Source organism: Pseudoliparis swirei, chromosome 20, assembly GCF_029220125.1.
Source record: "Pseudoliparis swirei isolate HS2019 ecotype Mariana Trench chromosome 20, NWPU_hadal_v1, whole genome shotgun sequence".
Classification (NCBI taxonomy): domain Eukaryota; kingdom Metazoa; phylum Chordata; class Actinopteri; order Perciformes; family Liparidae; genus Pseudoliparis; species Pseudoliparis swirei.
Window position 1 is genome coordinate 12298915 of NC_079407.1, and position 21009 is coordinate 12319923.

Below are 21009 nucleotides of genomic sequence, written 5' to 3' on the forward strand. Positions count from 1 at the left end.
CTAGGCCACAGGGCGCTGTTTCCTGACCCCTACAGGAAGTGCTTCATGAGAGGGTGACAAAAGACTGGTCTGTCGCCAAAACCTCAAAATAAATGGCTGCTGTGAACACTTTAACAGTGGCGTGAGACAGCCTTTATCCACCAGACGAGAACAAATAGATCCAACTACACATGACAAGGGATCTAGCCTCCTTTCCTCACACCAACGCTGGAACCCTGAACACCTAAACAGGCAATGGTGGATCCCGCTCTTACCACTTGGATGGCCTGCACCTAAGCCTGCCCCTCTCAGGAGCGTAGCCCACCAATTGCATCTGCCTCTGAGATTGAGTGCCATCATCTCAGTCATTACTGCATACCGCTGTGCCAAGAGATGACCTGAGGCTACCAGAATGACTGCCAACTGCTCCTATCTCACTCTTGTGAACAGTGAATGGATGGGTTGGAGCGGCAGGACCTTTCTGTTGACCCATTGCCCTCTCAGCGCAATGCCAATGTGCCATTGTTGAATAGCTAACATACTGCTTTTCAATGATTTTATTTTTTTCTGTACCACCAGTACTGATTACGAGGTATATTTAACATTACCTTGATTGCATTGCTGCTGATGTTCTTGTTCTTTTTCTTATAGACGTTTCTTGGTGGCAATTCTTGGGCATATGCCAGTATTTGCACACAACACAACTCCTGCCCTAACATAGTGTTTAGGTCGCTTTGCCTTTGCTAATAGTAAACAATTGGTAACATGCCTCTGATTTATGATCAATTTGGATTCATCATTTAGGACTCCTGGTTTAGAGCTGATTTGGATGGTGTAGATTGTAGAAGATTTGGTATGCAGGATGACTTCCAGAAGTTTTTCTCCATTGAACAGAAAAGTAAGCCAGAACCTAAGACACACTTAAGAGCTTGTTGCTGCGTGGGCTTTATTCCGTATGGAAGCATACTACAAATATTGATTTCCTTCTTTTATTGATCTCAGTTTATTAATCTGAATGAAAAGGGTCACGTTTCACTCAAATTCGTCATAGGCACCAACCTGCACCCTGTGCCCCTCTGTCCAGACAAGATTTCATGCGTCATAGTTCCCCAAACAGATCTATTGTGAGCTGGCTGTTTGCTGCTCTTGACAGCCAGCTCGCCTGAGGCCTGGAAAAACAACATCCCTGTGACAATCACAGCCTTACCCCTTCAAATTTGTTTGCGTAAACACACCATCTGTGGCGAGCTCAGACATATTTAGCCACTGGCTATGACACCGGTGTTCATTTTACACGGAGACAAACGGCAGGATAGGGTCACAGATCAATGCCGCTGGCTGCAGTCCTCAACCAGCTGTAAAACATTTCACAAATCTGATTTAGACATGTCATGCTTCTAATGCAATTGTCCTTTTGTCAGTAAAGGCTACAGCTATACAGTAAACTGTGCTCTCATGTTACAGTACAAACCAACATGATACTACTGCTGCCCCCACAAACATCCTAGCAACTCTTTAAAGGTGCAACAATTTGAAGATTTAGAACAACATGGGGAGGGCTGAGCCGATGGCTTGCAGTTAACGGTGTTGAACTGTTAAAAAAAACTAAGGTCCCTTTCCTGTGTCTGCTACAGTAGTAGACAGCCCGTTGTTGCCCTGATAATACCTATAAATACCAATTCCACCATATCAACAACTTCTATCATTATTAAATAATGGTTTTATTTGATGCATATTTTAGATATTTTGGAATCTGCATATCCATCCATCCATTATCTGAACCGCTTACCCCATTCAGGGTTGCGGGGAGGCTGGAGCCGATCCATGTGAGTTGACTTTGGCAGAAGGCAGGTTTCACCCTGGACAGGTCGCCAGTCCATCGCAGGGCACATATAGAGACAGACAACCATTCATGTCCACACCTACGTGCAATTTAGAGTCTCTAATTAACCTGAGCTGCATGTCTTTGGACTGCCGGAGAACAAACATGTTGTTTAGCGTGTTAGGGGGCTATGTTAGCTTTCCAGTCCAGCTGAGGATGATGGGAATCAGGTCATTAATATTAGCAGTCCCCTGATATGACCAGAGTGAGTGTGCGATCTCTTGACAGATATATCATATGTACATAATGAACATTTTGAAATCTAGGAATGATGTACAAATATTTTGAGAGCCCACACTGTAATTGTTAAAATAACGTTCCCGTAGTTCATAGTTTGATGATTATATAATTTGCTTCATGTTCCATGATCTGCCAAGCACCTATCTTACATTACGTGTAGGACGTGCTGACATGAGAGTTGTCTCCTGTGGTACAGTCACAGTTATTAAAGCGATCCATCAAGGTCCTAATCCATTGACAGGTGAGTCACATCAGACGGTGACTTTAGATTAGATTGCAGTGAAGATGACATCTGGACAAAACAGCCAGACCGTATTATTAAAAAAGGCTCAGTCTCCAGCATGGTAATCCATTTTTAAAAATATCTTAGGAGTAAAATGCTACTTTCATGGCATCTGACTTCCATGTACCTGCAGAGCGTGTGAGTCAGCAAAGTGCAGCAGTCAGTATCTGTCATCAGCAGGGACCAACACGTCTGTCATCGTCTCACCTGTGTCGCCTTTGTAAAGCTCAGCAGGAAACTGTTGCACACCGTGTGTCATATTGACCGGCACTAGTCCCAGCTAGCTGACTGGAGCATGTTACAGGCTCGAAGGGTGTGTTGGTTGACCCGTTTTACATTACTTACATAGCCTACTTATCTAATATTACAAACACACTTATTTTAACCTAAACCTAACCAAGTAGTTTTGTTGCCCAACTAAACCTAAAGCACAACAAAGTAAACCTATGGTGGAAGTTTATTTTGAAAAGACACTGCACTGAAATGAGCGGGAACTGAAAAGACGTCAGAAACTGACTCGAGGGGTACCTTAGTTTAAAGCTTGAGGCCATTGCCAACGCGTCTGCATTTAGGGAGTTGGGAGAAAGAAAGTGTCAGCATCAGCGACAAATAAAAAACTCTATGGAGGGATCTGTCTTGATGTTAAATATGCTGTAATTTAGCGATCTACGTAAAGTGCAACACCAGGACATAAAAAAATAATCGTGCATTTTACCACCGAGCTCTTATTCAGTGAAGATCAACAAAAGAAACTCCTTGTGAGTCAGTCTCTCCAGAACAGGTCACCAGTGAGAAAAGTGAACGACTACATGGGAGCAGTCATGTCTCACGACGGCCATATCAGTGCAAATAATCATCAGGACCTGTCCTGATGATTATCAGGCAGCGGCCCTAAAACTTGGAGTCTGTCACCGCAGTACATGTTAGACAAGATGACAGCGCTGCTGAGAGCAGCGGAGCACAACAAGAGAAGAGCTGCCGCATGATAACAGCTCTCAGCCCATCATCAGCTGCTGAGTCATGAGACTGGCCCTGGGAATATTAACCTTCTTCCATCCATCTGTTCATGGTGGGTACACATTACTGCACAATAAGTCCCTGTTCTCTCAGCTTTGGAGCTTGGCTCCACGAGTGCAGCTACACCGCAGCGGCGAGCGGCAGTACAGTGACAAGCGAGCTGCACGCGTTCGAGAAGAAAGTGGCAATTTTTGTAGACAAGAAACCCGTCCATTCAAGATCGGGAGCCTTTCCATTGCCTCTCAACATGGCGACAACTTCGTTGTTATAGCTAACAGTGCTAACAATGCAAACTACAGCAGAAGTGCTGACAGAGCGAACAGGGTTTGCATGTAGGGCGACTCAAAGATGTAATAACCAGCTGTAAGCGCTGTAGGAGAGCAGTGTAGCCGCCAACTAGCCAGCGGGTCACGCTCACGTGCATTAACATGTGCTAAAAGCATTCATGTTGGAAAAAGCTAGGAAAACTGAGATAACAACTTCATTCTCTGCTCAGGTAGACGTTACTCCACTACGTCTTTACATATAAAGTTGTTGTGAATCATGTAGGCTATGTTGCATTTTTAGACAACAGACAAAAAAAGAAAACACGCAGAAATTGTTAAAACACACACAGTACAATCATATTAACAATGAGAAAGGAGTAGTAAGAAGACAGAAAGACAAAAGAAACAGAGTTGGACAGAAACCTAAAAAGAGACAATAAAAAATGTAATGAAGCAAAGACAGAAGCAAATATTTCAAACTAAAGGTACAAATAAAAAAGGGAAACAAAGTACCGCTTATTTCCGTCTTCCTGAATATTAATAATCTGCTGAAAGCTGAGACATAAAACATTTTCCAAAACAGGCGGCATACAAAATCTAATTTGTGGCGATGTTGGACAGAGATTACGAAATTGAAGAAGAGATGGATTTCGAGTTTGAGCGAGGTCTGTTTAGCAACGTTTCACAGAACTGGTTGCATTCATTCAATCACACATACAGCAGTGGTCGTTGCAGACACACCTGGCTGAGTAATCTGCTCTCTAATGAATGCACTTGTATAGCTCTGACTTCTGTGTTTTAAGATATAAGCATATTTTATCAACAGTTCAAGTAGTGGCACCATTGTTTTCTCTTCATTCAGTTTATGTTTGGTCACTGCCCCTCGACATGTGAACTTGATGTCCCCTTTAGCACCTGGATGCCAAGTACCGGGCTTTCAACTAACTTCAACATCAACCCTCCTGCGGTATTAGTGGACAGTATGGTGCAAAAGACAGAGTGTGAATTGCGTTAGTCTGCCTAGGGCAGGCGGAAGTGGTGGTGGATGGGTCAAACAAACACAGGACCTTCATCAAGGTCACCGCTGTTCCTGTGAAACGGAAAGTAAACATTGACATTTTGTCCCCTGAGCTATTAGTGTTTTTAATAATAACACTTCGAATTTATATTGCGCTTTTCTAGACACTCAAAGATGCTTGACATAAGGCATCGAAGACAAACAGAACAAAACTAAATAGAAAGACAAGTAGCAAACAAAACAAGCAAACAGAACATTTCGGGTAGAAAAGGGAGAAGAAAAAACTGTAGAAGCTATGTGGGATGAGTCATGTAGTGGAGGGTCAGGTGCAGGGTGAGCAGGCGAAGGTGAGTTTGAAGAGGTGGGTTTTGAGGGCTGGCTTGGATGGTGAAAGAGTGGGAGCCTGATAGATGTGGATGGGGTTCCAGCGGGGGTGCAGCAGCTGAGAAGGCCCTGTCACCCCAGGTCCGGCGGGCTTTAGTTACCTGAGTCCAATATGTCGCTAGTAACGCGACTTGTAATTTTGCGCTAGTCAGTCTAGTTTAAGTCAACAACGTTGCTTTTTGCTTCTACTTCTACGAGTAGGGAGTGAGCATGTTTTTGCTTCGGAGCTTTAAGTTAAAAAAACATTCACAATGGTCGGGGAAACCCGGATTTTTATAAATTGGATCCACATTTTGGCAAATTCCACAATGTTCTGCTTTTCACAGCAGAAATCCTTGTGCTTTAGTTATGTTATGTGTTTCATCAGTCTCTTCTGTAAACGGGAACATGCATGGAATAGGGAGGACTGAATGTTAAAGAGATTTTAGAGGCACCGAGGATAAACAAGTAAATGCAAATATGCCAGCAAACAAACACACGTAATCTGTGGGACATTTAGACAAATATATTTGACGTTATGTGTTGCAAAGAGTGCTGTTTGGGCTTGAGTTCCTTCTAAGCTGAGCGTCCACACACAGTCCTCTATGTAGCAGCGGCTGTAACAGATTGCAGCACAAAACAGCTGATTTTGAACTTTTAGACTAGAACAGCTGCGGCTGAAAAGAAAGACAGGTATGATAACATAACCCCAGTCAATTTCCTTCCTCAACTCTCTTTGTAGGTCTAACTTCAGTACCGATTAGAATTCCCCAAACCTTCCAACACTTTTCAGATTTCAACAGATTCCTACCTGCCTTGTTCACAGCCTGAAAGTGTTCCTTCCTTGCTCTGTCACTTGAACAGCTGAGAAATATTTCAGGAATTTAAGGTGCTGTGCCAGACTGGGTCACTTACTGCTGAGGTCATGTCCCTCGACAATGGATACAGCAAACATTCAAGACTGTTTGCTGTATCTCACTTGTGTCCCTCTTTCAAGTGTGTCAAATCCTGTTTCTATATCCGACTGCAGGAAGCCTAAACTCAATCAACCAGCTCCACTTCTGACCAGCTGCCTGTTTACAGTAACACAAAGTCATAAAAAGAAACAAAGACAGCCTGATAATGAATAGGTTATTCATACCATGTGTACTGCACACAATAACAGGAGCTTGGCTCCATTGTGCAGTGAATCGGTCAACAATTCGCCAAACTTTATTACGGGAACATCTTTCTCTTTTAAATGTCCCTCCCACTGTTGTCACAGACTCTTTTTTCTGATATTTGTATCTTTTTATAAAGGATTACTGTAGTGGAAATATATACTGGTTCGTATTAAAGTACAGAGTTTATTCACTCTTCATAACAAAGTAGAGAGAAAAAACGACCAACTATAAAACATTACCAGTAAGTTTCAACTAAAATGCTAAAGTCAATCCACAGGCTGGATCTGACACATTTCTCCAATGCTAATACAGAAATTGTAGACTTTAAGTACCTACATGCAGTGGTGTATAAAGTACCCAAAAGTCATACTTGAGTAAAAGTAAAGATACTTGACTGGAAAATTACTCAAGTAAAAGTAAAAGTCACCTATGAGAATACTACTTGAGTAAAAGTATTAAAGTATCTGATTTTTTTTGTACTTAAGTATCAAAAGTAATTTTCTGATATTAAATGTACTTAAGTATTGAAAGTAAAAGTAAAAGTAAATGCTGTTAATAAAAAAACAAGGTCAGAATTTTGAGAATTATGAAGTTTATTTGTTTGGGTGCTGTGGCCGCCATGAACAAGGAGTATGAGCTAATATGAACTTAGCAAAATATGAATACTATGAAATTACTAAAATATAAAAACACAATTAACACAGAAAAAAGCAGAACCAAAAGTAACAACCAGAATCATCACTTTAAAGTGAAAAATGTATTGTTCATCTTCAAAAGAAGTTGATTTTCAAAATGGACAGATTTCAGTGTCGCTCTTCTGGGGCTGAAGACGAGTCCTGCGATGCTGAAGAGCCGTTCACATGGTGCAGGTAGAGCGTGTCTAGCTTCACAGGCCCTGATGCAGGTAGAGTGTGTCTCGCTTCACAGGCCCTGATGTAGGTAGAGTGTTTCTAGCTTCACAGACAGCAGCACACAGTTGGGAAGCATTTCAGCAAGTCAACGTGATCCACGTCTCCATCCAGCCGTTTGCTGCTGTCACACGCTTGAGATGACGAAGAAGAAGTCCTCTTCATCAGATGAACTGGACCTGGTGGCATCACCTAGCTGCAGGGAGGGTTCTTCCATGTGCTGCTTGATGTAGTCCATTCCTGAAATAAAGTGAGAGTATTACAGACATGATAGAATTAATAACACTTCCTAACATGTCATGACCCCAACCAACAGTTTTGTACTAAATAGTTTGTTTTAATTTGAGGTTTATACATTTAGTTTCATGCACTGTCCGTGCATCCAGAGTTGATTTGTGAATATGTACTTGTATCTCTGTAGTTAAACACAACAACAGTCCCAAATCAATATCGTCGCCATTACTGGACCGTCACTCTTATAATATTCATACAAATAATTATAATAATGCTGTAATGATTAGCATTATATTATAGCCAAGACGACTCAAATCAACAAATTCTCACAACTGTCAACACTTCTTCAGCTCATTAACTCGCTAGCGATCCGTCTACTCCACTCACGCTAATTGTCTCATTTAATTGACGATAGCTAGCGAACGTTAGCCTAACGTACAACATGCGTAGGACAATCAGACAGCTGCCTTCCCCCTCCTGCCAAAGATATAACTTACTACAATCCTGAGGACAACACTGCTAGATATCTTAACAGGTTTATGATGATTATCAAAACTAAACATTAACGTTGCGGCTAATGGGATTAATCTTAATTTACCTCAATGTGTTTCCTGAGGTTGGATGGTGTGTTTTTGAAGGCCAGTATCTCCGTAGCTTTCGGTCGGCATAAGAGGCACTTCATCCGGTAGGAAGAAACTTTCACTCCGACAAAAGAAAAGAGTTCGCCCAAATATGGCCACGGACGTTGATCTTGGTCCCCGTGGTTGTTCGAGTAGCTTCCATTGCTGCTCCACATGAAATGAGTCGTATCTGTAGCCGCTCGCTCGCTAGCATCCTGGGCATCACTGGGAAGAGAAAGAACGCGGCAAGGACCACTGATCCCCAACCTGGTGTTCGTGCTGCGTTCAGGTGCGCTGCGGTGTGTTCCACAACAGTCCCCGATGTTTCTCATGATTATTTTTTTCCGTAGTAACGAGTAACGATACTGTTTCAGGGGAAATGTATCGGAGTAAAAGTACAAGTTTTCATTGCAAAATGTAGTGAAGTAAAAGTAAAAGTAAACAGAAATATAAGTAGTAAAATAAAGTACAGATACCCCAAAAAACGACTTAAGTAAAGTAACGAAGTACTTCTACTTCGTTACTATACACCACTGCCTACATGACATGACAATCACATTCCGAAATACAGTTTGGGTTTGAAACAATCCTCAGTAACAGATGATAAACAGATGTTGTTGATAACAAACGAAAAGCTGTTAGGTGTGTCGGGATGATTTGTTGTCCTTAGGAGGGAATGTCTGTCTTGTATCTTCACAAGAAACATACAGTTTCAGCTCGTTAGGCATACAGTGTCTTTTCAAAATAAAAGTTCAACAAAAGCACTTGGTTTGGTAAGTTATGAAAGAGAACGAAGGTCAAATAAGTCAATGTTGACTTGTTTTCACAGATGTTCTTGAGACATTTATGTAACCTGCTAATTCACTTCCTGCTCCATTATTGTGTCATCTTCTCCTCCGAGTCACATACAAATTGCATTTCTTCTTCATTGTGTTTTTTGGGAATCAAAAACAATGGCTGGTGTTACTGAGAAGCAGAAGATACAGTACATACCCACATTGTCTTCACTATCAGCAATCATTACTAGACGCCAAACGAGAGCCGGAATGTCTCCACATTATGTCGTAGCTGTCTCATCACGTTCACGTTGTGAAAGCTCGCAGTGCAGCTGCTAAGGCCCTGTGCATCGGCTCAGTCGCTACTCCTTAACCTCCTATTGCATTGTACCTGAGGCAGAGAGAAAAGGGGGGGGGGGGGAGTCGAAGGCTGCAGGTAGTTAATCCTGGCTGTTCATTTCATGCTCGGGTGGCCGTGCAGCCGTCCATGTTTCAAAGCCCTCGTAAGCTCGACCTGAAGCCCCGCAGGGGAAGTTAATGACTCCAATAAAAGTGCCACCGTTTCCTGTGACGTTTCCCGCATTGTGCTTTATTGGACACATCTTTATTTGGCCTTGATCTGATCAACAGAGCTTGTTACTGTAATTCTGGAAAGAAATGAATGAGGCACGTTGTGTGTGTGTATATGTTTGTGTATGACTACCTTATTTACCTTCGCATTGAAAATGCAGAAGGTTATGTTTTGATCGCCGTGTATTTATTTATTTATTTGTATGCGTGTTATTCGCAGAACTCAAAAAGCATTAAACCGAATCGCATGAAATTTGGCGGGATGATTGGTTATTATCCGGGGACCATTTGATTAGATTTTGGGATCAATCGGGTAAAAGGTCAAGGTTATGAAAAGGTCAACATATTCTTGAATCGCATGCAATTTGGTGGGATGATTGGTTATTATCCGGGGACCATTTGATTAGATTTTGGGATCGATCGGGTCAAAGGTTAAGGTCATGAAAAGGTCAACATCTTCTTTTTACCATAGCGCGGTCAATTTTCATCCAATTGGCATGCAACTAATGCCAAAATGTTCATAATTCAATGCCCAATCTTGTGATATGCGAAGGTATGCGCTCTACCGAGTGCCCGTTCTAGTTCATTTCTGCAGTATCCAATACACAGGACATGATGAATGCTGCTGTGTCCTGGTAGCTGAGCACATGTTTTGAAAATTGCGCCGCTGAAAATGCGTCGCCCAGGAAAATATCGCGTCTATCGCAGCCACACGCGTCTGTATGTTGACTTTACATGGGATTGGGTTGCGCAATTATTTTTTTTTGCTTTTGGTGTGAACGCACCTTTAGCCCTAACTGAGTAGTTTGTTTTGCAGAAGTATCCCTAAATATAAGTAAACCTAGGTTGAAAGTTAATTTGGATGTGTCTCCTCTAAAACTGATGCTAGAGGGTCATAATTGGACGCGTAGGGACACTGACCAATCGTGTTTGTCGATTAGGGAGTAAGAACGCGTTGGATCATAACGAGCCGTGCGTTTGCTCGCTGTCTTGTTTGCTCTTTTATGTCTGAAGTGTTTTTTGTTGGTGGGACACGGCGGTTTGTCCTTGGTTGCAGCGCTGCACCTCAGAGAAATGCTGTTCCAGTGGAGATTTAGATGTGGAGGTGTCAGCAGTTTTAATGACGAGCTGCAGAAAACCTCCACTCATTTCTGAGGCGCTGCCTGCCATGAGTGAGCATGTGAGACTATTAACCAATAGCTCTAGCACTAGAATGTCCCCTCATCGATATGCAGAAACACATAAAGAAAAATGGTATGTAGTATAATGCCTACAAAGCAGCCAAACTTAATTTGGTAACACAACAATCCATGAAAATGTCATGAAAAAAACCACACATTTCTCACAAAAAAATTACTGAAGATATCAGGTGGGACTAATGTTGCAAGGGATGTTCTGCATTTGTTTGAAATAACTGGGAATGTGAGGGTCATGACGTGGTTCTGTGGCGAAGGTCAGACTTATTAACAGTTGAGTTTAGTCATATTGTGTCATTGAGTTAGAGTTAGGCGGCATCATTTTATGTCAATGAGGTCCTCAATAGTCTAAAAGAACCATGTATGCGTGTGTGTGTGTGTGTGTGTGTGTGTGTGTGTGTGTTTGCCAACAACAGCCTGCTGCCAGGATGTGGCTGCATCCTGTTTGGTCTCTTCTCGTCTGATTGGTCTCTTCTATTCTGGTTGGTGGTGTCGAGTGGCAGAAGGGCAAAGAGGGTTGATGTTTCAAAAATGTTTTTTTCTCTGTTTGAACTTTGAACTGAATATTTGTTATATATAAATAAGAAAGAGTGGCGACTCAAACGGGGTGTCCAATATGTGTGGTAGGAATACACTAAACTGTAATAAAAAGTTAACAAACGACCTATTTTATTGATCGAAACCAATTGATATATTGAACATAAACAGCTCCAGAGAATGCTCCAAAAACATACATCATACGTCTTCATCAGAAACTGCAAATCAGTACAAATCGATAAAATCATCTGATTTCCTTGTGTTTAAGAGGGCCATCTGAATCAAGTGCAGGGGTAGCGGAAGAAATGACTGTACAGAGAGTTAATTACTGGCTATAATGACACTGAATAGCTATTGCAAAACAAATCAATAAATGCAGACCAGTATCAATAGGTTTTAATTTCATGAAAAGTGAGTATAACTTGAAGGTGGGTCCTGCTTTATGATATGATCCGAAATATTCACGAAGGTTCCTGCGAGACAATTGAGTTTTTAAATTGTCAGAATTTCTAATGTGACCATGCTGCTATGAACTGTATATGAATCAACATGCAACATAGATATCTATAAACTAGACTTCTAATAAATCACATAATAAATCTTTGAAAACACTATTTAAAGTTGTGTTGAGTGAGTTTTACAGCTCCCGGGTCCTTTAAATCTGTAAAGAAATACAAAGTAATTCCAAAAGATATATTTACATATATATATATATATATATATATATATTACTTTGCTTCTGAAAAAGGATCCCTTGAGTCCAACGCAGGCGGTGGAACAATAGGTCTTGATACAGATTTGAGGACAGGACATTTTAGCCACTGGATTCAATGGCAATATTTACCTCAATGTTTAGTCATGTCCAGTGGTCCCCAAACTACGGCCCGCGGGCCGGATCCGGCCCGCCTCCCCATTTGGACCGGCCCCCTGAACAATATCAGAGACGCGTTCCGATTTATTATTTTTTTCACCTGGCCCGCTGCCGTTGAGATTGCAGTGAGACGCGGAGAAAATGTGGAGTGTTGCTCTTCGCAATAGAACATCTTTGATGGGACGTGTCGCGTCTCGGCCAATCAGCGTTCAGATGTCCACAGCGTTTGGGAAGTTAGGTTAGCTTGGATGTTAGCCCACTACATCTGCTGCCGTCACGCTGCACGGTGTAGCGATACTAACAAAGTACCCGTACGTTAAAAACGATGTGATTTAGCATATTTTTAGAATCGATACTTCATTAAAAGAGCGATCAGAGCGCACGCGCTGCTCCGCTCCGTTAAATGCTGTCTGCACGCGCAGCGCTCACAGCGAGCGTGAGTGATGCGCGCGCACCACTCAGCCGTGATGTGCGCGCACAGGTGAGCACACTCTCACTTCTCACTAGCACCCCCCCCCCCACCCGGCTGGCCCTCCATCAGACAAGGCAAACGTTATGTGGCCCTCACAGGAAAAAGTTTGGGGACCCCTGGTCATGTCTATGAAATCAATAAAATCGCGAAAAATCGATTATTAAAATAGTTGGCAACGGATTTCATTGCCGATTCGTTGTGTCACGCGATTATTACATCACTCAATAAGTCGCGGAGATGTTTAAGTATAAAAAAAGAGTTGAGCACAGAGCGGCGCAACAGAAAAAAAGAGCTGAGCGGAGGGAGGACAGAGCGTAACGCTGCGTTGCGAAAGCCAATCAGCGTTAAGCTGCTCCTCCTTTGATGAATCTAATTGGCTGCTGCTGCTCTCGTGGCGCTGGAGGCGGAAGTCATTCACGTAGTCGGTGTGACATTCAAGGAGCTGTGTGCGCCTAGGGGTGATGTCATGAACCCAGACACCAGGGCGTTAGATGTTATGACATGTGTGTGGGATTTCCACAAGAAGTATAACGTAGAAATAATGGTTAATTATATTATATATTATATAAATATTTTGCGCGAATGACGCGATTAAACCACAAATAGTCGGGCGAGTAAAGCGTTGTCAGTTCTGAAGGGGTTCATACACATGCTGATCAATAGATCTCGAGGCCCTTTCCATGGACTTTAAACCAAATTTCCATGACCAAATATTTTGTGAAAACTCGTGTATACATGAAAAAGTGAGAAGATGTATTATTTAAAATGAGAATTCGAGAGCATAAGTGATGTACCGCGTAGATGAACATATGAATATAACAAATTTGCATTACTTTCCCCAAACTTTTGGGATTTTATTTTTTGCCAGGACTTTTCCAGGCCTGGAAAAAAACATTTTAATATTCCATAACTTTTCCAGGTTTTCCACGACCGTATGAACCCTGTTTTGAATAAAGGGTTTCAAATTGTTTTTTTTATCTGATTAATCGAAAAAATAGTGAACAGATTAATCGACTATCAAAATAATCGTTAATTGCAGCCCGAGTCATATCCAAATTGTTACCATGGAAATTTTGCATCTGCCCGTGTTTGACGTTGTTGTAAAATATTGTTCGGTACGTGTCTGAACTCGCCTGTGTGGGTTTCTCTTACCTTGAGCCCCGGGAGGCAAAAGTTCATCTACATTTTAACTCCAATGAGGCTTTCACCAGAACACCAGCAGCTGCAGCAGCTCTCCAGCAATTACATCACATTACAACAACTCAAACCTTGAGGGGTTTTAGCATAAAACATTTCTCTCCGCGTTTTATGTTCATTGATTCGTCTTTAATCATGTAATTGCACTTATAGATTTTCTTTTCTTTTACTCAAGTGTTTTTTTCTTCTTTTTCATACATTGTATTATCAATACATTGATATATAAAGGTGGACTGATCTATAGTTTGTATGAATAATGGATCATGTGTCATGTGAGAGCGGTCGCTGGCAGTGACAAATCCAACTGGGAAATATATCAGTCGACTCCGCGGCTCCCCTCAGCGCTCGGATAGCAATCACATCGCCGCTCTTTGCACATGACGGTGATCGTAGAAGCCATTTTGCACAATACTCGCACCATATGTCAGCGCAACGTGTGTGACGTTCACACTCATGCACACAGAGATGCCACCCACACGGCCTGATTTGTATCTGATGTGTCGTATTTCTTCTTGCCGATGAAGCGATAAATAGCCAACGTCAGACTGTTTCCGAGTGAATCCATATTCACTTTGAGCATCTTCCTCCTATTCCTCAACATGCAGTGAAATAGAAAGTAGCAGAATGAAGCTCTGAGGAAGAGCCTTAAAACACAGCGCTAAAGAAACGCACTGCAACCCATTCCCCTAATGCCACAATTAAAGTTATAATCAAGTCTTTTCGGCCCAGAACACAGAACCAAGTGTTATTTAGGTGGTGTGTGAGAGAGAGGGAGAGAGAGAGAGAGAGAGGAAATAAGAAACAATGAGAAGGGAAAGTAAAGAGAGGGAGGGGTGAAAGAGATTGAAAATGAGGGAGATGAGAGAAGGAGAAAGAGAGTGATGATAATGTATGTGATGGAAAAAGGAGAAGAGCCAAATGGATACTGGGAGTGTAATTTTAGATCCAGACCAGAAAAAAAAGAGATGATGAAAAGAGAAGAAGCGGTGGAAAATAAATAATAGGAGAGGGAACGTTGAGACACAAACATAACAGAGAAGAAGAGAGAAAGAATAAAAATAGAGAACATAAGAGATAAATGAGGAAAGAGAGAGGGGTTAGATAAAATGAAGGACAGAGAAGGGAAAGTGGGTCGAAAGATGGAGATCTAATGGGTGAGAAAGAAGGTAGACAAAGAGAGAGAGATGTTATCGACCCTCTGAAACTGCTCTAATGTTGGCCGCAGGTGCTGCTACTGTCTCCACACTGGAGACATCTGAGTCTGTGTCTCTGTGTGTGTGTGTGTGCGTGTGTGTGTGTGCGTGTGTGTGTGTGTGTGTGTGTGTGTGTGTCAGGGCTCACAGTCTTTACAGACAGAGACGGCGGTGACCTCATCACATCCTGGGTACATTTTGATGCGGCGTCAGACTGTTAGCAGTTACACACACACACGGAGAGAAAGAGAGAGAGAAAAAGGGAGCGTCTAACACACACCTCTGATCACTGTAATCCGCCCCATACGCACACACAAACACGTTCTCCCTCTCATTTGATTAAATCTCCTTCTCTCCATCTGCAGGCCGTCATCCGTATCGTTTCATCAACACACAAAAGAGCTGCTTGGTTGCATTACAGAGACTCACTCTGCCGGGTTCTGAGAAAGCTTTCACAGTTTTTTTATACCAGGATCCATTTTTCCATTTAAAGAAATGCAGCAACACAACAAAGTTATTAAAATTCCCTTTCTTGCTTGATGTTTTGATTGCTCAAAGTCATACACACATGCATGTGGTTTTTCTGAGACGCTACAACGACGCTTCAAAGAATAGAGAAGCAAAAAAAGAAAGAAAGAGTGATTAAATATAGTGCAACATTCATAACAGGTGTGGAATATTGACAATAAGACAGAGTCTAGCTTGAGGCAGTAGCTAAAAGAGAGCGACAACAACAAAAACCATTATGTTTGGATGAATGGCCAGAGGCAGTGTGTTTATAGAGGGAACTTCTACAGAAGTGGCCCAAAACATCCACTCGGACTCAAGGATCTGAAGTGATGTCACTGTGACCTCACAGAATCCTTCTGGGGCTCTAACACGACAATTAACACGCTATTTATGACAAGTTCACCCATATTTCTTTTTTTTTAAAAGGAAGTTATAGACATTTTGTACAGACATGCTTATAAACTGCAACTTGATGCTTTGGGCCGGCATACAACCGCAGTATGCTGCTGGAAATTAAAGTTCTCAATTAATTTCTAAACTGATGTAAATATCGGACACGCACAGCCTGATAATCACCTCCCTTCATTCTTCAGCAAAAACTTCTAATGATACTAAGTGAATCATTATAATTCCTTACCGTTTGACAAATTTAAATGAGCTAATCAATTTGTTATCATGAGTGCGTCCATGAATGAAGTGATGGAGCAGTAGAACTGAGGAGAGCAGAAGAGACTAGCACACATGGTAAGAGGAGTAGTAAAAAGACACGGCAACGTTTCAAAGTCAAACCGATAAGTTCATCGTTAATCAGCATTTGGCAAAACAAATAAAATGTTCTTATCGTTATGACGACAAACAAAGCACAAAGTTGGCAGGAGGCATTGTTGCTGTTGCAAATGAGCTCTCGACGCTGGAAAACAGTCGAGCAGAATCGCCCACGTTTAAACACACTGGCACAAAAACACCACTCTGCTGCGAGACCTCCAATTAAGTGTGTGTGTGTGTGTGTGTGTGTGTGTGACTCAAACCACTGCTCCCCACAATCGCCTATGAGTCATCCCTCTAATTAAGAGACCTGAATCACGACACCTCTCTGTGTCTCCGGAACAATTATCCAATTAGGCGAGTCGTGAGCCTGCAGGCGGACGTTTATCTCTCAGGAACTGGTCGAAAAATGTTCCACTTGTCCATCCGTCACCCCAACGTGTGCGTTCGGTTAGTTTTAAGGAGATGAAACAGTTATGCGTTCATGACTGCCCTGGTGGATGGATCACTCCAGCAATCATTGCTAACCATCACTACTGTATAGTTACAGTAGATTGAAATTACGTATTAGCTTACTTTGTATGTTTGTATTATTGCATGGCGTTGTACATTAGAAATGTATATATATATATATATATATATCTACACACATAAATTTCTAATTTAAACGGGCAGTGGTCTTTCTCGCTGATTGCTGCTTTGCCATTTATCTGTCACTTGCATTGTTTATCAACTTTTGAAACCATGGACCGTGCGGCGCTGTCCGTAGTGCTGAAAAAGAGACGAGGACATCGATTGATAGAATGCGCTTTCATTGTTTCTAGTACTGCCAATAGCTGTTTCTAGTCCCACCAACAACAGTTTCTATTCCCAAAAATATTTTTTCAACATTTGCTAAATTTGCATAAAGGCTTTATGAGGATACGTCAACTGCCAGCTCGGACCCCATACATTACGTAATGGAGTAAATCAAACACACACAAAATACCACAACTTTATTTTTTCTTGCACGACAGCGTGTTGTCAAGTTATGCTATATTATGTGACGCTCGGCCATGTTATGTCACAGTATAATGCGATCAAGGAGCACGGTAGGTGTCCATCCTCCGGTCCGGTTGGCTGTTCGCGTTGTTCTCCACAGTACCACTGTAGCCGCTCTGGCATCTAATCACAGTGATTACTTAACCACAGAGGCTCTTAAGTGCTGTTTATCAAAACTCCTCTGGAGAGCAATTACACCACCTCTGCTCTCTTTCACATCCACCCTCCTATGAAGTTCTTTCTTTCATCCTCCATTCCTCTCCCATCCATCCATCCATCATGTCTCCTATCGCCCTCCTCTCAACCTCTTCCTTTCCTTTCTTTTTTTCCCCCGACTTCATGTTCATCCATGTCTTCTTTCTTCTCTTTCCAGTTGGTCCCATCTCATATCCTCTCCTTGAATTGTTATTTTCCAAATCCAATCTTTTTGTAATCCATCTATGAGATTGTTTAGATATTTCACAGGATAAGGGAAAACGTTGATCTGCTAGTGGCGCTAAAAATAAATAAATGTCATGATCGCTAGTCCTTAGGATTCATCGTCTGAGCCTCCCAGATATCTGGAGAAAATGAAGTGGCAATACATCCAAAAGTATTTTAGTCTGGACTCAACTTTTGGATCGAACGCCATTTCCTTTTTTTAACGTAAACAAACTAAATGAAAAGATAAACTTAAGCTTTTTTTTTAAACGATACCTAAATGTCTTGTTTAGTCGATCCATACTCACATTTGTGCACTTCTCAACCAAATGTACTGTCGGCGAACAACATCACACCCAACTTCACTCCAGGGCGAACGCATTCTTTTAAAGGCCACACCACTGTATGACTTCTGTGGGAGACGGCAAACAATGGGGGATGGGAGAGAGAACTCTGTGTCGGGTCGGGTCGGGGGTGGGGGAGATTGGTTGGGGAGCGGTAAAAGCGATCACTAAGTAAAGCAGTCATCCTTCTGCCTTCAAGGGCAAACAAAAAAATAAGGATTATCTCTCCGACGAAGTCGGCACAATTTCAGTGCGAGAGGATGAAGCAGGAGAGGATGGGTTACTTGAAACGTCGTTATAAATGAAATACAGGAACAGATAAACATAGTTACTTTTTCTATATATATTCTTTTCGTGTGTGTCTTACATTGAAGCAAGTAAAAAGAACTGAGAATTTGAATCCCACGAAAAGAAAGAAAGAAAAGAAACTGACGCTCATCGCAATAAAAAGACAGCGAGTGAGGGAATAGAAAAGGAGGGGAAGAGTGCAGACTTATGAGGAAGCAGAGAAAAAAAGATCTTACAGATTTTAATATGACAACTGTTTACCTTGCCGTTGAAAGGAGGAATTCTGTAGGAGGAACAGAGGATTCATTGTGCCGGCTGTTTACTAAAAGAAGACCATTAAGGGCTGTCGAAATATCACCCTGCAGCTCAATGAAGCGCGATGCTTTCCAGAGATCACAGTCCCCCTCTCTCTCCCTCCCTGCCTCGTATGCTAAACTGCTGAACGGCAAAATCACATAAGCGATCTCATTCGTGTTAAAAACAATAATTCCTCAGGACTACGAAGGATAAGCAAGCGGCTTCATGCTCGTACAGCATGGAAATCAACTTCTGTGGCGCGAGGTAATCCATCTCCGCAAGCAATAATCACAAAGTGATTCCATTAGAATACGACAAATAACCATATTGAATTAGTGGTGGGCAGTGAAGCTTCAACTCTGATTGACACGAGCTGTCTCCATCAAATGTTTTTTTTACGGTGATATATGATCTTGAACCCGTTGAGCTCGATTCAACACAGAACAAACTGCGTTCTGAATAACATCGTCGCTGGCTCGGCGGTCTGGTCCGGTCCGCTGCACAGAGCGAGATGAAGTCAGAGGGGTTCAGTGACACAGGCGGCTGATTTAGTTGTACAGTCTCATGATTTATTTATGGCCTGCAGTCTAAACCCCTGAAGCGGTGGCAGACACAGAAGTGCCCGCTGTACTGTACCATCAGCGCTTCCAGCTCATCCCCTCGCTAATGCAATTCGACTTGCTTTTGCAACAAGTTAATGGGAGCAAAAACAGAAGCCTGCTGTGTGACGAGTGTGGGAGACAAGCTGAGTTTAGAGGCTTGCAGAGAGAGAGCGGAGATGTTCTCTCACAGCATGCCCTGCATGACATTTTCCTTTGATGGCTTTAAAGTCCATCCGACGAGCGTTTATTATCTACGGTGAGAGCATTTTTGTTCACTTACTGTGGCGCATTTGATCCTGAACACTGAAGCGACGTGTGACTGTAATGGGATGAGAAACACATGACAAACTGACCTCATGATCCACCGCGAGGAATAACACAAACAACTTCTGAAGCACTACAGAAAATGTGTTGATGGATGGATAGAAAGGTTGATCGATTCATTTATTGATTTAGGGACTATATATAGAGACAGACAGACAGAGAGATACAGATAGATAGATTGATTGATGGACTCCTTTTCCCATCACTTGTATATTCCTGCAGTGACACGTATACTAGAAAAAACAGCAGATATTTGGTGAGCTAGAAAATTGCCATAATTGCGCAGGATTAAATAGAAAGCCCACATTATATGAAAGATGTACGAACATATTAATATGAATGTAATTCAGTATTTGTTAACATAGGCACCTCATTAGTGCGTGTTAATCTATATGAATAATGGGTCTGCAAATACACATTTACGCCCACATGCCCGCTGCGTACCCGGAGCAGAGTCCCGCTTTCTGCGGCAGGTGCTTCACCTCTTCCCCCTGCGCGTGAAGACGGACGAGAAGAGAGCAAGAGGCAAACACTACTCACCGCGCGCTCCTACGGGCAGCGACGTCCCCTCCAACGACAGCGCGTATCCAGAGAGGGGGGGAGAGAGGGGGAGAGAGAGAGCGAGAGAGAGAGAGTGAGTGTGTCTCCGCAGGAAGAAGAAAAAGCCCGCTCAGTCGTGGAGTTGTTGGTCGGTTTAAACAGCCTCCACACTGCGGACAGAGAGACGGCGGCCGGCAGACTGAGAGACACCGAGAGAGGGGGAGAGAACAGAGAGCGAGAGAGAGAGAGAGAGAGAAAACAGAGAGAGAGAAAGGAGAAAGGGGGGGAGAGAGGGTGGGAGGGCGGAACAGTCTTCAAGTAAAGCACAATTCTCTCTCTCTCTCTCTCTCTCTCTCACACACACACACACACACACACACACACGAGCAAGTACACACTTAACGTTAGTTGTTCTCATGTCTAATATTATGGCGGTTAAAGCAATTACCATGAAAGATCAAATAAATGCACGTGATTCTTGTGGGCAACAAGTTTGTGAAACATTTAACCCTGAAAGTCAGTCATATTACTGAAGGGCTAAAAGTGAGATCAAACAAGAAAGAGTAAAACAATGTATTGATTAGATATGTTGCACAAGTTCGGGGCCAACTGCTTTTTGACCTCATTATTGATTAACTATTAACAGAAATGGAACATCATATTCATAATGTTTTCACAGTGATTAATCACCTGAAACTAAGAAGCAACGTGTTTGTTTTGTTCACTTAGAATGAGCCCTTCATATCTCCACAAGGAGTAGGTCCTCTCCAGAGAGACTATGTTGCACCATTGTGTCTCTACAGTACCCTGTCACATCCTGTGTGCTTCCTGTTTTATTTTGAAGTCCTGTCTCTCGTGTCCTCTGTTTCCCTGCACTCCCTGTCCTTGTGATTGCCCTGTACCTGATTGTTCATTCCCTTCACCTTCCCTCAGCCACTCCTCTGCCTCCCTGATTGTTCATGCCCGAAACCTGTGTCTTGTTCCTCTGTATATTTAGTCTCTAGCCATTTCTCAATTCAAAGTACACTGAGTACAGACTTGTATTCTTTTGGAGTTTGGTCTTGGGAGTCCAGACTCCGAAGGACGAGAGGAC

The 21009-nt window shown here is 42.4% G+C and overlaps 1 protein-coding gene across 2 annotated transcripts in view; it reads right to left on the reverse strand.

Moving 5' to 3' along the window:
- Positions 1-20058, reverse strand: part of gpr4 (G protein-coupled receptor 4) — a 44093-nt gene extending 24035 nt beyond the window's left edge. The window contains exon 1 of one of the 2 annotated variants that reach the window (XM_056441778.1): positions 19917-20058. The gene's annotated coding sequence lies outside the window, so the exon portion shown is untranslated. Of the gene's footprint in view, positions 1-18414; positions 18478-19916 lie in introns of those variants that run through there. The other variant, XM_056441779.1, reaches the window with a different exon arrangement.
- Between the last annotated feature and the right edge of the window lie 951 nt (positions 20059-21009).